This window comes from Silene latifolia, chromosome 9 (assembly GCF_048544455.1).
Source record: "Silene latifolia isolate original U9 population chromosome 9, ASM4854445v1, whole genome shotgun sequence".
NCBI classification, from domain to species: Eukaryota; Viridiplantae; Streptophyta; class Magnoliopsida; order Caryophyllales; family Caryophyllaceae; genus Silene; species Silene latifolia.
The window spans coordinates 167967086-167984677 of NC_133534.1; positions in this window are offsets into that span (position 1 = coordinate 167967086).

The window sequence follows — 17592 nt, forward strand, 5'->3', positions numbered from 1 at the left end:
ATAGAACCGGCTTGGGATATCATCCTCAAACAAGCGGTCAAGTTGAAGTTTCAAATAGAGAGATCAAGCAAATCCTTGAGAAAGTTGTGAACAAGACCCCAAAAGATTGGAGCACAAAGCTTGATGATGCTCTTTGGGCTTATAGGACGGCCTATAAGACTCCCATAGGAGCCTCCCCTTACAAGCTTGTCTATGGAAAAGCATGTCATTTGCCAATCGAATTGGAGTACAAAGCTTTTTGGGCAATCCGAGCACTTAATCTTGATCTCAAATTTAGTGGTCAAAAGAGGATGATTCAAATTCAAGAGTTGGAGGAATTCCGACTACAATCTTATGAGAATGCAAAGATTTACAAAGAAAGAACGAAATTGCTCCATGACAAGAGAATTAGACAAAAGGCCTTGCACAAAGGGGACAAAGTCCTTCTATTCAATTCCCGCTACCGACTTTTTCCGGGAAAGTTGAACTCTAGATGGATGGGTCCCTATGTGATAACCGAAGTTGGAAAATATGGAGATTTCGAACTCAAGGCGGAAGATGGAAGCAAGTTCAAGGTCAATGGTCAAAGATTGAAGCCATACTATGAGGGAGCGTTTATTGGAGAGGTCGAGGTCACCTACCTCGGGCCTCCTCATCCTTGAAAGAATCATCAAAAGGGAGAGTTTGGTGGAGTCCTCCCTAAACCACCACTTGTAAATATACTAACCCTTTAACTTGTATTTATAATTTTATTGCATCTCTTTAATAATAAACATGAACTCTTTTCATGAGAGTAAGTGAGGGAGGGTTACTAACGAATTTTGAATGAAGGAAGGAACCAATTTTCAAGTGTGGGGAAGCATTTATAAGAGGAAAGGAAATCAAAGGAAAGATTCGCAGCTTGAACCCGAGCGAATTCACTGGAATATGCCCGTCCTGCTGGAATCCGGGCAGTTTAGGAAGAATTCGGCCGTCCTCTTTAGCGGCAAAATTTAAATATTTGGGACTGTAGAAGAATCCGAGCGTCTCAGGAAGGAAGACGCTCTGTGGGTTAATATCCGTATACTACCCTTTAAATTTAGGACTATAACGTAAATTTAAACATGTGATTATTGTCATAAAACATAAAATACAATAGAAACGATAAGTGTATAGAAATCAACCTCGGGTCCTTTAAATTGCGGCGTAAAGAACAGAAATCTAAGCAGATTTCCTCCTAATCGTTGCACCCAAGACTTTGTCCGAGATATGCCCTTGTGCTAGAACAGTGTTCTCCGATTGCCTTGCAATATTGGGAGAACTGATGTGAGTTTGCTTGAGATGTGAGATCTCGGTTTCTCCAGAGAAGAATGCTCTTTTTCGAAACCCTAATTTCTTTCACTGATGAAGATTAGGTTAGACAAGAGGAGAAGCTCTCCTTATGTCCTTGGATGGCTCGGCCAAACCGTGAGGAGGGAGCCTCATGGGCTTTTTAATTTCCTCTTCACTTAAGCTCGCGGTCCGGTCCAAAACTCGCTAAGTGTATATGACGCGGTCGATTATAAATCATTATCGGTTATCGGAAATTAAGGCATCGGCTAATAATACGGGTTAGCTGAATTATTAATTCGTGTCCGACAAAAAAAGTATTGTATAATTATTTTTAATATACATTTAATTAAATATAAATCACGTATATTTAATTTTACGAATTAATCAGTTAATTCGCCTTAGCCCATGATATTTAATCCGTATTAAATATAATATCTCAACATCACATATTTGACTAATTACTAGTCAAATAACTCGGACTAACTGGTTAGTCAATATTTGGCATCTACATGACAGTATTTTCATACCGTCACATCTCTCGTACGTATCCTATAGGTGTGACTTTTAGGGACCAGTTGATCACCGCCATCTGTATGACAATAACGTCAAACTTATCTAGCAAGCCAACCGTTATTGATAAACGTGGATCAACTGATAATAATACCAAAGTATGCCCTTTGATCCTTTTAGAGGTTTATAAGTCCTTGCACTAACTGTTAAGGACACCAACCCCAACAAGCTCCCACTTGTCCGTACAAGTGTATGTGCAATGACGTTATCCGCACTAACTGGAGGACACAAGCTCCAACAAACTCCCACTTGTCCGAACAAGTGTATGTGCGATAACCGATTCTCATATTCATTTAAAATCTCTCCCACTCAATGTAAAACAATTTGCGGATCTGGATCCACAAAGGTCGTATTTTACAATCGATCTGTATCTAGAGTGGTTTCCCGACTAGAGAGTAACTTAACTGATAAAAAACGAATCCGTATCCGAGCATGGCCATGCATTTCGATTCTGACTCCTCGAGTGGCCCTGAGAAATATCGAGTACCCGATAAAGGCTGAATATTTCCTTCAACTCGACTCCTTCCGATCTAAGCACGACATGAAATGACCCGAAAAAATCTACTTGGCCCCCTGTTACGGATGACCGTGAGAAAGAAACCAAAGTCACCCAAAATCTGCCGTAGTCTCACGAGACAGTCGATAGTCAAAGAATCGACTCTTAGGATCACCATGGAAGTCCTATCCACGACCGGGGCGTGAATGTTATAAAACATTTAGGACTCCACGTCGATGTCACAATGGTGTCCTACGAAATATCCGTATAAATCGCCTCTGTGATTGGTCAGTCAACCGGTTGACTTATGGCTCGTTGAACCCACCATCAACCAACGTCACAAAATAATTGCCAGAGTTATCAGCTCATGTGGGCAATTAAGGACTAACAAGATATGATGTTTGTTCAGTTCACTTTGTGGTGTTCAAAATTGTCGTACAATTCCACATGAAAAAACAAAATATATATATATAAAAATATCAAAACGATGATGTCGTATAGAGTACAAAGGAGAATGAATCTGATCCATAAAAGAGTACTACAACTCAGGAACACGTTTGATTCCCATGGAATTTACGTGCCCTTCATGCTTATCTTGTCGTAATGCTTTAGTGAGAGGATCTGCTATGTTATAATCTGTAGCAATCTTTTCTATCACTACTTCCTTTTGCTCCACGTAATCCCGGATTAGATGAGCTTTCCATTGTACATGTCTAGATTTGTTGCTAGACTTTGGCTCCTTAGCTTGGAAGATGGCACCACTATTGTCGCAATAGATGGTGATCGGGTCATTCGAACTAGGCACTACAGAGAGCCCATGTAAGAATTGACGCATCCATATCGCTTCCTTTGTTGCTTCGAGACGCGGCATAGTACTCGGACTCGATCGTAGAATCTGCTTTATAACAGTTTGTTTCGAACTCTTCCAGTGATGCAGCGCCATTAAGAGTAAAAACGTATCCAGGCGAGATTTCGAGTCGTCTCGATCCGTTTGGAAGTCTGCATCTGCGTAACCGGTTGCGCATAGCTTTTGAGAGCCTCCATAAGTCAATGCCCAATCTTTAGTCCTCCGGAGGTACTTAAGAATGTTCTTGACACCAACCAATGTGGTTCACCTGGTTCTTTGTTGGAATCGACTTGTCATACTCAATGCATATGCCACGTGCGGACGTGTGCATATCATGGCATACATGATTGATCCTATTGCCGAAGCATAAGGAATCCGTGTCATGCGCTCTTTCTCTTCCGGTGTCTCTGGTGCCCGAGACTTGCTCAAATGCACCCCTGGAGCCATAGGAAGGAACCCCTTCTTGGAGTTAGTCATCTTGAATCTCTCTAGGACTTTGTCTATGTAAGACTCTGATCGAGAGATAACATCCGTCGTGATCTATCTCGATAGATACGGATGCCAAGAATTCTCTCAGTGCCTCTCCCGGATCTTTCATCCGGAAATGGTTTTTCAACCATACTTTCACCGAAGTTAAGAGAGGTATGTCATTCCCAATCAGGAGTATGTCGTCAACATACAATATTAGGAAGACAATCTTGCTCCCACTCGACTTGATATATAGACATGGTTCCTCGACAGATCGAGTAAATCCATTTTCTTTTATCACTTGGTCGAAGCGATGATTCCAACTCCTTGATGCTTGCTTAAGTCCATAAATGGAACGCTTAAGCTTGCACACTTTCTTAGGATGTACTGGATCGATGAAACCTTCGGGTTGTACCATGTACAACTCTTCCTCCAAAAAGCCGTTTAAGAAGGCGGTTTTCACATCCATTTGCCAAATTTCATAGTCATGAAAAGCGGCGATCGCTAAGATAATCCGAATGGAACGCAGCATAACTACGGGTGCAAAAATCTCATCGTAGTGCAAACCTGGCACTTGGGTGAAACCTTTAGCAACTAGTCGTGCTTTGTAGATATCTTGCTGACCTTCCACAGAATGCTTTATCTTGTAAAGCCATTTGCATTGAAGGGGACGAACCTTAGCAGGTAAGTCAACAAGATCCCACACGTTGTTCTCATACATGGAGTCCATCTCGGATTGCATGGCCTCAAGCCATAGCTTTGAGTCAGAACTGGTCATGGCACCTTTATAGGTTGCGGGTTCACTACTCGTTAAGAGTAGAACGTCATCTATGTCATGTTCCTCGACCATACCGATGTATCTGTCCGGAGGAATAGAGACTCTACCCGACCTCCTAGGTTCCTCAGGAATATTCACCGCAGCCGGGATTGAAGGAATTGGTTCCTCCAATGGTTGCTCGGTGTTTGGTTCTGGAATCTCCGAAGCGGTCGAAGGTTCTATCACTCTTTGCATTCTCGAGAAATTCCTTCTCAAAGAATGTCGCACTAGCCGCAACAAAAACACGTTGTTCGGTTGGCGAATAAAAGTAATGACCACGTGATCCTTTAGGATAACCTATAAAGTATGTCTTGACCGATCGCGGGCCGAGCTTATCCTCGTGTCTCCACTTGACATAAGCCTCGCAGCCCCAAACCCGTATAAAGGACAAGTTAGGGACCGTTCCTTCCATAGTTCATATGGAGTCTTGTCAACAGATTTTAGACGGACTTCGATTAAGTATTAGAGCGGCTGACAAAAGAGCATAACCCCATAATGAATCGGGTAAAACCGTGTGACTCATCATGGATCGAACCATATCAAGTAGTGTTCGATTTCTCCGTTCGGACACACCATTCAACTGTGGTGTTCCGGTGGGAGTTAAGCGTAGGGCAATCCCACAGTCCTTTAGGTGTTGATCAAACTCGTGAGAAAGATACTCGCCACCACGATCTGAACGTAGTGTTTTAATCTTTCTACCTAATAGGTTCTGTACCCTATTTTGGTATTCCTTGAATTTCTCAAAGGATTCACTTTTGTGCTTCATTAAGTAGACATAGCCATATCTACTCAAATCGTCCGTGAAAGTGATGAAATACCTATAGCCTTCTCGTGCGGTGATTGACATAGGACCACATACATCCGTGTGTATGAGCCCTAATAGGTCAGGCAGCGCATTCCAACACCTTTGAAGGAAATCCGAGTCATCTTACCGATGAGACATGATTCACACGTGCCAAATGATTGAAAATCAAAGGCCGAGATAGCTCCATGTTTGATGAGTACATTTTACGCGTTTCTCATTAATGTGTCCCATACGGCAATGCCATAGATATGTTTGATCTTTGTCACCAACCTTTAACTTTTTATTCATTACGTGTAATATTTCCGAGGTCCGATCTAAAACATAAATTCCGTTCATGGAAACCTTGCCTTGTAAATCATATCGTGTAATGAGAAAATGCAAGCATTGTTTTCTATTACAAATGAAAAACCATGTTTATCAAGCGCAGAAACTGAAATAATGTTTTTGGAAAGACTAGGTACATAATAGCAGTCATATAATGACAACTCAAATCCGCTTGGGAGCTGGATCACATATGTCCCCTTGGAGATGGCAGCTACTCTTGCTCCATTCCCGACACGCAGTCCACCTCACCCTTTACGAGGGGTTCGATGTTTCGGAGCCCCCGCACATGATTACACAGATGAGAACCACAACCGGTATCAAGTACCCAAGTTCCGTAACTTGCGTGGTTAATCTCAATCATATGAATAAAAGTAGAAGAGAGAGAAGACATACCAACGGGTTTAACACGACCTGCCTTTAAGTCCTCATGATAAACAGGACATGTGCGTCTCAATGCCCGATCATGTGGCAATGGTGGCATTCCATGTTTTCACTCTTGCTCTTTGTCATGCCTGATGAGTTACTCGCCTCACCAGGACCACTCTTCCCTGAACCCGACTTCTTGAACTTCGCCTTACCTACTGTTAGGTTTGCCGGAGCTTTGCCCTTACCTTTCCCTTTGTTTGACACAACGAGGACATCCTGTTTCGAACTCCCACTGCACTTCATGTCCTTCTCGGTCTGTACGAGGAGGGAGTGCAGTTCATGGGGAGTTTTCTTCAAATCATTCATATAGTAATTCGCTCTGAATTGCGAATAACCATCGTGGAGTGAATGAAGAATACGGTCGATAACAATATTCTCGCTGATGTTACGATTAAAGGTCTCCGGTTTCTCGACATTCTCAATCATGCTTTGAGAATGTGTGGGCTAACCGGTTGGCCCTTACGAGTCTCGCATCAAAGAAGCGAGTGGTATGCTCATAGGTCACGATTCTCGGTGCTTTCGAGAATTCCTTAGTGAGCGTGGTGAAAATCTTGTTTGCACCTTGGGCTATGAAGCGTTTCTGCAAATTGGGTTCCATTGCAAAAATAAGTACGTTCTTCACCGCACCAGCTTCTAAAGCGAAATCGTTATACTTGTTGATTTCGTTAATTCCACCGTGGGACACAGGGTTTAACGGCATGGGCTCAAGCGATATATCCGAGCTTTCCGTCGGCGGCGGCGATTCCGTAATCTTTGCCTCCCGATCCATGAAGTTGGATCCGTCATTCTTGATCCGAGTGGACTGATTCATCTGACTCATGAAGATCCTAAGCCAGGACTCACGGTCCAATGTGGCACTTGGCATTGGGTTATCACTTGAACCACCATTTGATGTTTAGCGATTTAAAACGTGATCTACACTTTGAAAAAGAAAGAAAAACAAAACGAAATAAGCAACTCATCGAGGTGATTTAAGTCTATTTTAAAATTCATTTTAAACATGTAGACTCTCGCACTTGCATAATTGATCTCCCTCAAGAAAGACACAAGTGATCCCAAGACTCAATTTCGTAAATTGATAAGCCAACTGTTTAGCTAATTCTTCCTAAGAACTCTTGGTCGATAGATTTACAAATCCTATCTATAGTCCACCATAGTCACAGGATCGTACGAGTGACCATAGTGTTGAGATAAAATAGGTCAATCGGTTCCAACTTACCCGACGTAGAAGGGGTCATAGTATGCCTACCGACGAAGAAGGGACTCATTGGAGTTTGACCTATAAAGACCGTTCTCAATTTTGGTTTATACGAGGAAGATCCCATCAACAAAATTATAATTCATTTTAAGTGAACGAATAACTAGCGTCTGTCGTGAATGAATTTATTTGGATGATGGCTTAAAACGTGTGACATGAGAATGTCAATGAAAACTAACTCGTGACCTCTATATGTGTCAGTTTTCATGCAATAATTAGGTGGTTTGGTTTTTAGGCGGAAAATGATGCAAATTATCGTTGCGAAAAATAAATAAAGGAATGCAAAAACGTAAATAAAATTTTCCTAGTGTGGCCTATCCTAGTATAAGAACATAATACAACTTTGGAATCCACCGTTGGACCCGAAAAGCTTGTCTTGATGTTCCATCTTGATCCAAGTAGCGGGAGTGAGCATCCGGTCTCCATCTTTGGTCTTCTCAAAAATTACAATTTAAAATTACAAAATATAAACCTATTTACATTCTAATTAAAACTGTAATTACAAGTGAAAAATCCAAAATGGAGATGCAAGATCTCAAAATACAACCAAGACCGTGTTCCATCATTACGGTAACACGTTCTACTAAGGCCACACTAAGTTACAATTGATTGTAAAAATTAAATACGTAATTAAAATGGCATTCACGGCATTCAACAAAACGATAAATAAAATTGCATCAACTAAAAACAAATTCATTCGTGACATAATTCCGTAATTATGTTAAATTTATCCAAACCACCTTTTAATGATTAAAATTCGTGTGATAAAACCGCTTCTATCATTTAATTTTAATCTATTATAATCCGTTACTTTAAATATAATTTAAAATAACTTAATGGTACGTGTGTGAACCGTTTCACAATCATAGCGAGTGTACTATATCCGGATAAAGTACATATTGAAGCCAAAAGAAAATTTAAATCAAAAGAAACAAATTTTCAAAGCTTTTAAAGACGAAATCCCTCGATCCAGGGACATAAGTGCTCGATCGAGGAACTACAGGGCTCGATCGACTGAACTGCAAGTCGATCGAGAGGTATGCTAATCAGGAGGTGCTCGATCGACTAAACTGGTGGTCGATCGAGTACCTATATCAGCAAAACTACTCGATCGAGTACGAGGACAACTCGATCGAGCAGCAGGGTTTAGAAGGGGGTCGATCGAGTACAACAGGGACTCGATCGAGAAAAAGGTTTTTGACACGGGGTCGATCGAGTACAACAGGGACTCGATCGAGCAAAAACAAGCAGAAAAAACACTCGATCGATGGAAATATTGTTCGATCGAGTACAAAAAAATCTGAAAAATTCCAAACCCTCGTGAAAACAGATTTTCGAGACAAAATCAATTGTAATTTCGATCAAAACGCATCAAAACAAATTTGACAATTGACAAAACATGACATATTGTTATAATCTCTGTATAAAACAACAATATGCATAAAACCAAATCGAAAAAGATGATAAAACCGTGTAAAACATGTCACGGTTTCAACAAAAACATGAACGAATCAGCCGTGTATACATGGCACGGAATTCGATGCAGAAAATCATCGTTTCAAAACCGTTTTATGAAAAACACATAGAAAAATTCACGTGGCCTCGCTCTGATACCACTTGTGGGTTAATATCCGTATACTACCCTTTAAATTTAGGACTATAACGTAAATTTAAACATGTGATTATTGTCATAAAACATAAAATACAATAGAAACGATAAGTGTATAGAAATCAACCTCGGGTCCTTTAAATTGCGGCGTAAAGAACAGAAATCTAAGCAGATTTCCTCCTAATCGTTGCACCCAAGACTTTGTCCGAGATATGCCCTTGTGCTAGAACAGTGTTCTCCGATTGCCTTGCAATATTGGGAGAACTGATGTGAGTTTGCTTGAGATGTGAGATCTCGGTTTCTCCAGAGAAGAATGCTCTTTTTCGAAACCCTAATTTCTTTCACTGATGAAGATTAGGTTAGACAAGAGGAGAAGCTCTCCTTATGTCCTTGGATGGCTCGGCCAAACCGTGAGGAGGGAGCCTCATGGGCTTTTTAATTTCCTCTTCACTTAAGCTCGCGGTCCGGTCCAAAACTCGCTAAGTGTATATGACGCGGTCTGATTATAAACTGTTATCGGTTATCGGAAATTAAGGCATCAGCTAATAATACGGGTTAGCTGAATTATTAATTCGTGTCCGACAAAACAGTATTGTATAATTATTTTTAATATACATTTAATTAAATATAAATCACGTATATTTAATTTTACGAATTAACTGGTTAATTCGCCTTAGCCCATGATATTTAATCCGTATTAAATATAATATCTCAACATCACATATTTGACTAATTACTAGTCAAATAACTCGGACTAACTGGTTAGTCAATATTTGGCATCTACATGACAGTATTTTCATACCGTCACATCTCTCGTACGTATCCTATAGGTGTGACTTTTAGGGACCAGTTGATCACCGCCATCTGTATGACAATAACGTCAAACTTATCTAGCAAGCCAACCGTTATTGATAAACGTGGATCAACTGATAATAATACCAAAGTATGCCCTTTGATCCTTTTAGAGGTTTATAAGTCCTTGCACTAACTGTTAAGGACACCAACCCCAACACGCTCGTCCCAAAGAATCCGGCCGTCTTTGCAGAAAGACGCCTATCTTTTTGCCTATGCATTTCAAGAAATTTCATTGTCTCAGAATCCGTCCGTCTTTGTGAAAAGCCGCCTGTCTCCTTTCAGAAGAATCCGAGCGTCTTAGGGTCGGGACGCCCGTCTTTGTGGCGTCATATTTTTGGAAAGTTAGCTGTGACAGAATCCGGGCGTCTTACCCAGAATCCGCCCGTCCCGATAAGACAGAATCCGAGCGTCTTCTGGTCGAATCCGCCCGTCTTCCTGCGATGATTTGGCCCGACTTTTCTTAATTAAATTACACCCCACCACACAATTAGTGACACATCACCCTTTATTCCACTTGTATTATAAAAACCCACCTCCTTATGACTCCAAAGCATATCCAAATCACTCTTTTACCCCACAAAATCAAAAAGCCCCAAATTTCTAGGGTTTCAAAGGCAACACTCAATCCATAAGGAGCATCTTTATTCCTTCACAAATCAAGAAATTCCAGCTCAATAATCAAGGAATGGCACCAAGGAGATCTTCTTTTAGGAATGGGAGGAGACCAACGATGAGGGGAAGTTCTTCTACCTCCCATGTCAACACATTAAGAAGGGAGCATGAAGAGATTGTAGATATTACAAGGCTTGATGACTTCTCAAATGTCGAATTCATCAATGATGTGCAAAGACTAGTCTTCCACCGGCTTCTAAGTAAGAACATTCTCCCCACTAAGTTTTTATGTCATGATACCTTGAGGAAACTTGGGATTTATCACCAAGTGGAAGCTCTCTTTGAAGTATTTGGTCTCTCTACCCTTTTCCGCATGTATGAACAAACTTACCGATCTCTTGTGCTTGAATTTTTGAGCTTTTTGAAGATTACAACCTTGAACAAAACAATATGCATAGAATTTAGGTTGGAGAATGTTTCTAGGATGATGACCCTTGTAGAATTCGCAAATGTGCTTGGTCTCGATGTTTCGCCTACCCGGACATCGAAGCCAAAGAAATATAGTGTTGAACCTTTGTGGAGGGCCATGACCGGCCGGGATTTCATACACACCAAGGAATGTCTCGCTTTTCATATTCAAAATCCTATCTTGAAACTTACTTATCGATTCCTTTCCGGCACTCTACTTGCTCGCCGAGATCCGGCCATAGTGAATCAACTTGACCTTGTGTTCATGGAATCCTACCTCAATATTCAAGGAAGGAGTGTGTACCACTTTAATGCACCTCTTATGCTACTCGAAAAATGGGCAAAGTTTAGGAATGGTGACGATGATGGGATGAAACACATTGTGAATGGAGGACTCATTACTAGGCTTGCGAAGCATTTCAATCCGAGATTCAATGATAATAATGAGTATGCTCCTCTTTTGGGAAACACGAGGATAAACGAAGATCTTATTCTTATTCATCATCATTGGATAACCCTTGAGGGGGTCGATAAGCGGATCAAGTGGTTAATGAAAGGAAGCGATCCGATTTATCTTCCAATGACCGGCCTACCACGTATCTCCCCAAGAAGAGGACCTTTAGCTCCAATCCCATCCTACCTCATCCCGAATCAAGCAAGGCAAGCACCACCACCTCCGAACCCACAACTACAACAACAAGAGCAACAATCTCAAGATGAGAAGATCAAAGTGCCTCCCTACCCATTTCCTTATCAACCGTACGACCATCCCAACCCCTTCATCCTTCCCTGTGATGACTTCGTCACGGGAATCCTACAAGATTTGCACTACCGACAATACGAAACCTCCGTGGACAATTACTATGCACTCTATCCTCAATACCACGATATGGTTCGAAGGGGAAGGATTAGTGAGGAGGGAGCATTTCCCTCATGGGCTCAAATGGACTTACTCTTCCCCAATTCGGAGAGGGAAAATGAAGGGGCAAACGGGAGACAAGAGGAAGGGAGCAACAATTCTTGCGGAGGGGACACGGTGGAGCTTGAAAGTGAAGAGGACGAGTTCATGGACCCGAGTTTGAGTGATGCATCAAAGGAGATATGGGATAGTGATCTAGAGGGAGATGACGGCGATCTCTAGAGGATCACTTCATGGCTAGGTGGAGCGGGCGTGCGGCACCCATCTAAGTTTAAGTGAAGTTTCCTCATCTCCTCTCTTTAATTTTCAAGTTTCATGAAATGAAGTTTGTGTTTTGTTAACTTTTATTTTATCAATCTTGATCATAGTTGGAGTAGTCCTAGCACCATAGAGGACTAACACCTCGGCCCCTTTAAGGTGTTCTCATTTTATTGTTCCCACCTTTTGAAAATCCAAAATGACAAATTTAGTTTTATGCATTGCATCGTGTGTGCATGAACTACACCCAACCTTAGGACATTAGAAATAATATCTAACTCGGTTTGGGGAAGTACATGCATACACAACGGGAGGTAATCTAAATTATCCTCTCCGTCATAAACAAAAAAACCATGCATCATGTACTGTAGATTAGTGTAGCTTGCATTTAGTGTAGAAATCATGCATCATGTTTGCATAATTTCCCATCATTTTGGCCATTGAGGACAATGCCCATATTAGTGTGGGGATGGAAATTCTAACCTAACTTTTATTCAAAAAATCCAAAAAAAAAAAAAATTGAAAAATTTCGAAAAACCAAAAAAATTGAAAATTTCAAAAACCAAAAACAAGTTCATTTCCTTTGTAGTGTAGTCTTGTATATATTGTTGTATATATTGTGTTTGTTCTATCCTTGTTCACATTGATCGACTACGCCACATCTGAGACATGAGGATATTGAAGACCGCATGGTATGATCTTTCCAATCTCCTTTTTCCTCTTTATGTTAATGACTATGTGGCTTTATTTTGATTGATGTGGTATAACAACACTACAAGAATAACTAAAACAGGCGACCGAAATTTGGCGACTGATACTGGTAGTCGCCAAATTGGCGACTGATTTACAATTTGGCGACTGTCTTTTTTAAAAAGGGAATCTAATTTGGCGACTGATATATCAGATTTGGCGACGGATTTTAATGTAGTCGCCAATTTGGCGACTGAACATCAGTCGCCAAATAAAAATTCAGTCGCCAAATTTTTTTATTCAAACCAGACCCCCCTCTCTCCTACTTTACTCTTTCGAAACCAAAAAAAAAAAAAGGCGATTGCAGCGACGACGACGAACGGCGACGAGACTACACTACCACCACCACTTCCACCGCCATTTCTACCGCCATTTCCACCGCCACTTCCACCCTCTTTAATTAGGTTAGTTTTTTTTTGTTTAATTTCAGTTTAATTAGTTTAATTTGTTAGATTAATTTGTAGTTAGTTTGATTAATTTGTGGTTAGTTTGTTAGATTTATTTGTAGTTAGTATGTTAGATTAATTTTTAGTTAGATTTAGTTTAATTTGTGTTTGAATTAAAAGGGAATGATTAAGAGGTTTGTCTTTAGGTTTATGGTTATGGGGGGAGGGGGTTTCGGCCGTGGGTGGGGTTGGTCGGGGGTGGGCCGTGGTGGGCCGTGGGTGGGTGGGTCGTGGGGTGGCCGTGGGTGGGTCGTGGGTGGTGTATGGTGTTGGGTAGCTAAGTGAAACCGTCTCATTATCATAAGTATTAAGCTAAGTGGAACCGCCTTAATTAATAATATTATTATTATTATTACTAAGTTAAGTGAAATCGTCGTATTATTATTAATATTAAGCTAAGTGAAACCGTCTTTTGGATTAATGGAATTAGCTAAGTGGAACCGTCTTTTGGATTAAGAGAAATTAGCTATTAGCTAAGTGGAACCTTCTTTAGGACCTTCTTTAGGAACCTTATTAGCTATGTGGAACCTTCTCTTTTCAGGGTTGTCACCGCGCTGCTAGGCACCACCGTACGCGGTAGCTGTTGCTTCTTGTTTTCTTTTCATTTTTGCTTTTACTTGATTAGGTAACCTCCTCTTACCAGTTACCTTTTAAATTTACTAATTTTAGTTCAAATTATGTTACGGACTTTAGGATAGAAGCCTTTACTATGTGGTTGAATTGGGCTATTGATTGACTTAATTAATTTAGTACTTGATTGTGTTGTTGTTTGATTTGATGTTGACTTAGTACCCGTTCAAGAATTACTCATTAGGAGTAATTCTTGAATAGTCCCCATTTTGGGACTGTCTTTGTACGTTTCAAGTCATTTAGGTAGTAAACACGTACTTGTGATTTATTAATGAGGAATGAGTTTGGTGGCGATCCCTTTAATGTTCTCCGAATACATGTATATGTGTATTTGGAGAACTGAAGGGAATTGTCGCCGAATTTTTCCTCATTAATAAATTACAAGTGTGTTTGCTAGTGACTTGAAACGTACATTGACGGGTTTAGGTTGGAGTGATAAGGACCCCATTCGAAGATGGATTAGTTATTGACAATATTTATATATTGTTTTCATATGTTTAATGTGGAGTATAATGTTTAAATTTTGTATGTAATATTATTGTTATTTTTTCAAAATGTTTAAATTACTTTGGGGTATTCTTTAGATTAAAATGAAGAGATTGGAACGTTCATGGATGTATGAAGGAAGATTAGACCATTCCAATAAGAAAAGACGTCCTACCGCTAGATTTATAAAGGGTGTTAGCGAGTTTATTGAATTTGCTAAACAACAAGATGAATATGACTTGGTAGACAAAAAACTTAGGTGCCCTTGTGCCAAATGCAAAAACCTGAAATACCAGGTTGACATTGTAGTAGAAGAACATCTCATTATAAACGGGTTTAAGCCAAATTATTACAATTGGATTTCACATGGAGAAGCATATTCTCCAATTCATGAACAATCTCACACCCAACAAATACAAAATGATGAGAACCCATATAGAGAGATGGTTGTTGATGCTATGGATTCCACTATTTTTAATAGTGATGACCATACAACTATTTCTGAAGAACAACCGCCACACCCACAAGCAAAAGCCTTTCTTGACATGTTAAAAGCCTCAGAAAAACCCTTGTATGAAGGAAGCAGAATGACATTGTTACAAGCCGCTTCTAGGCTAATTACCTTGAAATGTGAGTTCAATATGCCATTTGTTGCTGTTGATGGCATTGCCTCGTTCCTTGAGGAATCTTTTCCCGATGATAATATCATGACCCGAAGTTTCTATACTACCAAAAAAGTAGTTAAAGGTCTTGATTACCGCATAAAAAGATTGATGCATGTCCTGAAGGATGTATGCTATTTTGGAAAGATGATGCTTTGCTTGACAAATGTAAAGATTGTGGGGCGGATAGATATGAGACAAGTGAAGGAGATACAGTTTTGGTGTTGAAAAAAGGCAACGGTAGTAAGAGGGCCAAAAAGAGTAAGAAACCAATAGCATGTAACCAATTGTTTTACTTTCCTCTCGCACCAAGACTTCAAAGAATCTATGCCACCAAAAACATTGCCGAACAAATGAGATGGCACAAAGAAAACCCACGTGCTCCAGGGAAGATGAGTCATCCTAGTGATGGGGAAGAATGGAAACGATTTGATCGGATGTATCCCGATTTTGCCAAGGAACCCCGCAATGTACGACTTGGCTTGTGTACGGATGGATTTGATCCTTTCGGTAATTTTGGGAGGAAGTATTCTTGTTGGCCCGTTATGGTCACACCATACAACTTACCACCTTGGTTATGTATGAAAAGACCATTTATCTTCTTGTCACTTATTGTTCCGGACCAAAAAGCCCGAAACGTAATTTGGATGTTTATTTACAACCATTGGTGGAGGAGTTGAAATATTTGTGGGAAGTTGGGGTGGAAACTTATGATGTGTCTAAAAACAAAATTTTCAACTTAAAGCTTCCCTTTTGTGGACAATAAATGATTTTCCCGCCTATGGTATGCTATCTCAGGACTACACAAGGACAAAAAGCATGTCCTTGTTGCATGGAGGAAAGTAAAGCATTTTGGCTTCCCAATAGCAAGAAAATAAGCTGGTTTGATTGTCATAGATGCTTCTTACGAGAGGGAAATCCACATAGGAAGAACAAGAAAGCTTTCACAAAAGGTAAAGAGGTGCTTGATGCCCCTCCGAAACGAGTGCCTGGGGATGAGATATGGAAGACGGTATGTGATTTACCATCCCCTATTGATGGTACCGAGGAAGAATTTAAAGAATTGAAAAAGCAAAAAAACGGTTGGTTTAAAAGAAGCATTCTTTGGGACCTTCCTTATTGGAAGACAATGTTGATAAGACATAATTTGGATGTAATGCACATAGAAAAGAATTTCTTTGAGCAACTAATTGACATGATCATGGATGTAGAAGGTGAAAAATGTGATAGCATTGCTTCTAGAAAAGATTTGCAAAAATTTTGTCATCGTCCCAAATTACACATTCGCGGCGACAGGTCTAAGCCAACATCCATTTTCACTCTCGACAAAGCTAAGAGAAAAGTATTGTGTGAGTGGTTACAAAATTTGAAGTTTCTGATGGGTATGCATCGATTTTAGTCGATGTGTTGATCTTAAGAAGTCAAGTTGCAAGGCTTGAAAAGTCATGATTGTCATGTATTCATGGAGCGATTATTACCCGTTGCTTTGAAACACCTCGTGCCGACAAACGTTTGGAATGCAGTTGTTGAGATTAGTCAATTCTTCCGAGATTTATGTGCCTCTTCAATATGTGTTGATGACATGATTCGTCTGGAAGAGCAAATACCACAGATATTGTGTAAGCTTGAAATGATCTTTCCTCCTGCATTTTTAACTCCATGGAGCATCTACCGGTTCATTTGCCATATGAAGCCAAAGTTGGGGGACCCGTTCAATATAGGTGGATGTATCCATTTGAAAGGTAATTAAGATAATCTAGCTACTTTTAAATTAAAATTAATAATAATAACTAATCTATTTATTATATGTTAACTTTATTATTAATAAAACTCATCATTAACTTTTATAGGTTTCTTAATCATTTGAAGAAAAAATTGGTAATAAAGCTAGGGTGGAAGGTTCTATATGCAATGCTTATTTAACGGAAGAGATTGCAAACTTTTGTTCTCTTTACTTTGAAAAACATATAGAAACCAAAGCAAAAAACTTGAATGTTGAGAAACCGGATGAAGTAGACGGAAGTTTACCCGAATTTTTTCAAACTCAAGATGATGAAGGGTGTTCATCAAAGGGGCAAACACGATATTTGGATGATAAAGAGTATAATCGTGCCCACCTTTACGTGCTATCTAATTGTGACCTCTTGGAGCCATACGAAACACGGTTTGTTAATGATTTCATTCAGAGGAATCCTAATATAAGTAAGGATGATGTTTGGGACAAACATGAGGACCAATTTCCATCATGGTTTCCGAAACATGTAATTGAGTTGAATATTCAAGATGATTTGATAAGAAGTTTGGCTTTTGGTCCTTCAAAAATGGTAAGAACGTGGAATCGATACTCGGTTAATGGGTTTAATTTTCAAACATTCAACCACGGTAAAGGTAAGGCTAGGTGCAATTGGGGGGTTACTATTTCTTCTCTTGATGACAACGAATACTATGGTATAATTGAAGATATCTTTGAAATTAGTTATAGTGGACGTGACCGAGCTTATAAAACTGTCTTATTCAAGGTTGACTGGAAGGATAATTACTGTGGTCGGAATGAGAGTACATGAACAATACAAGCTTGTAGAAGTGAATCGTACTA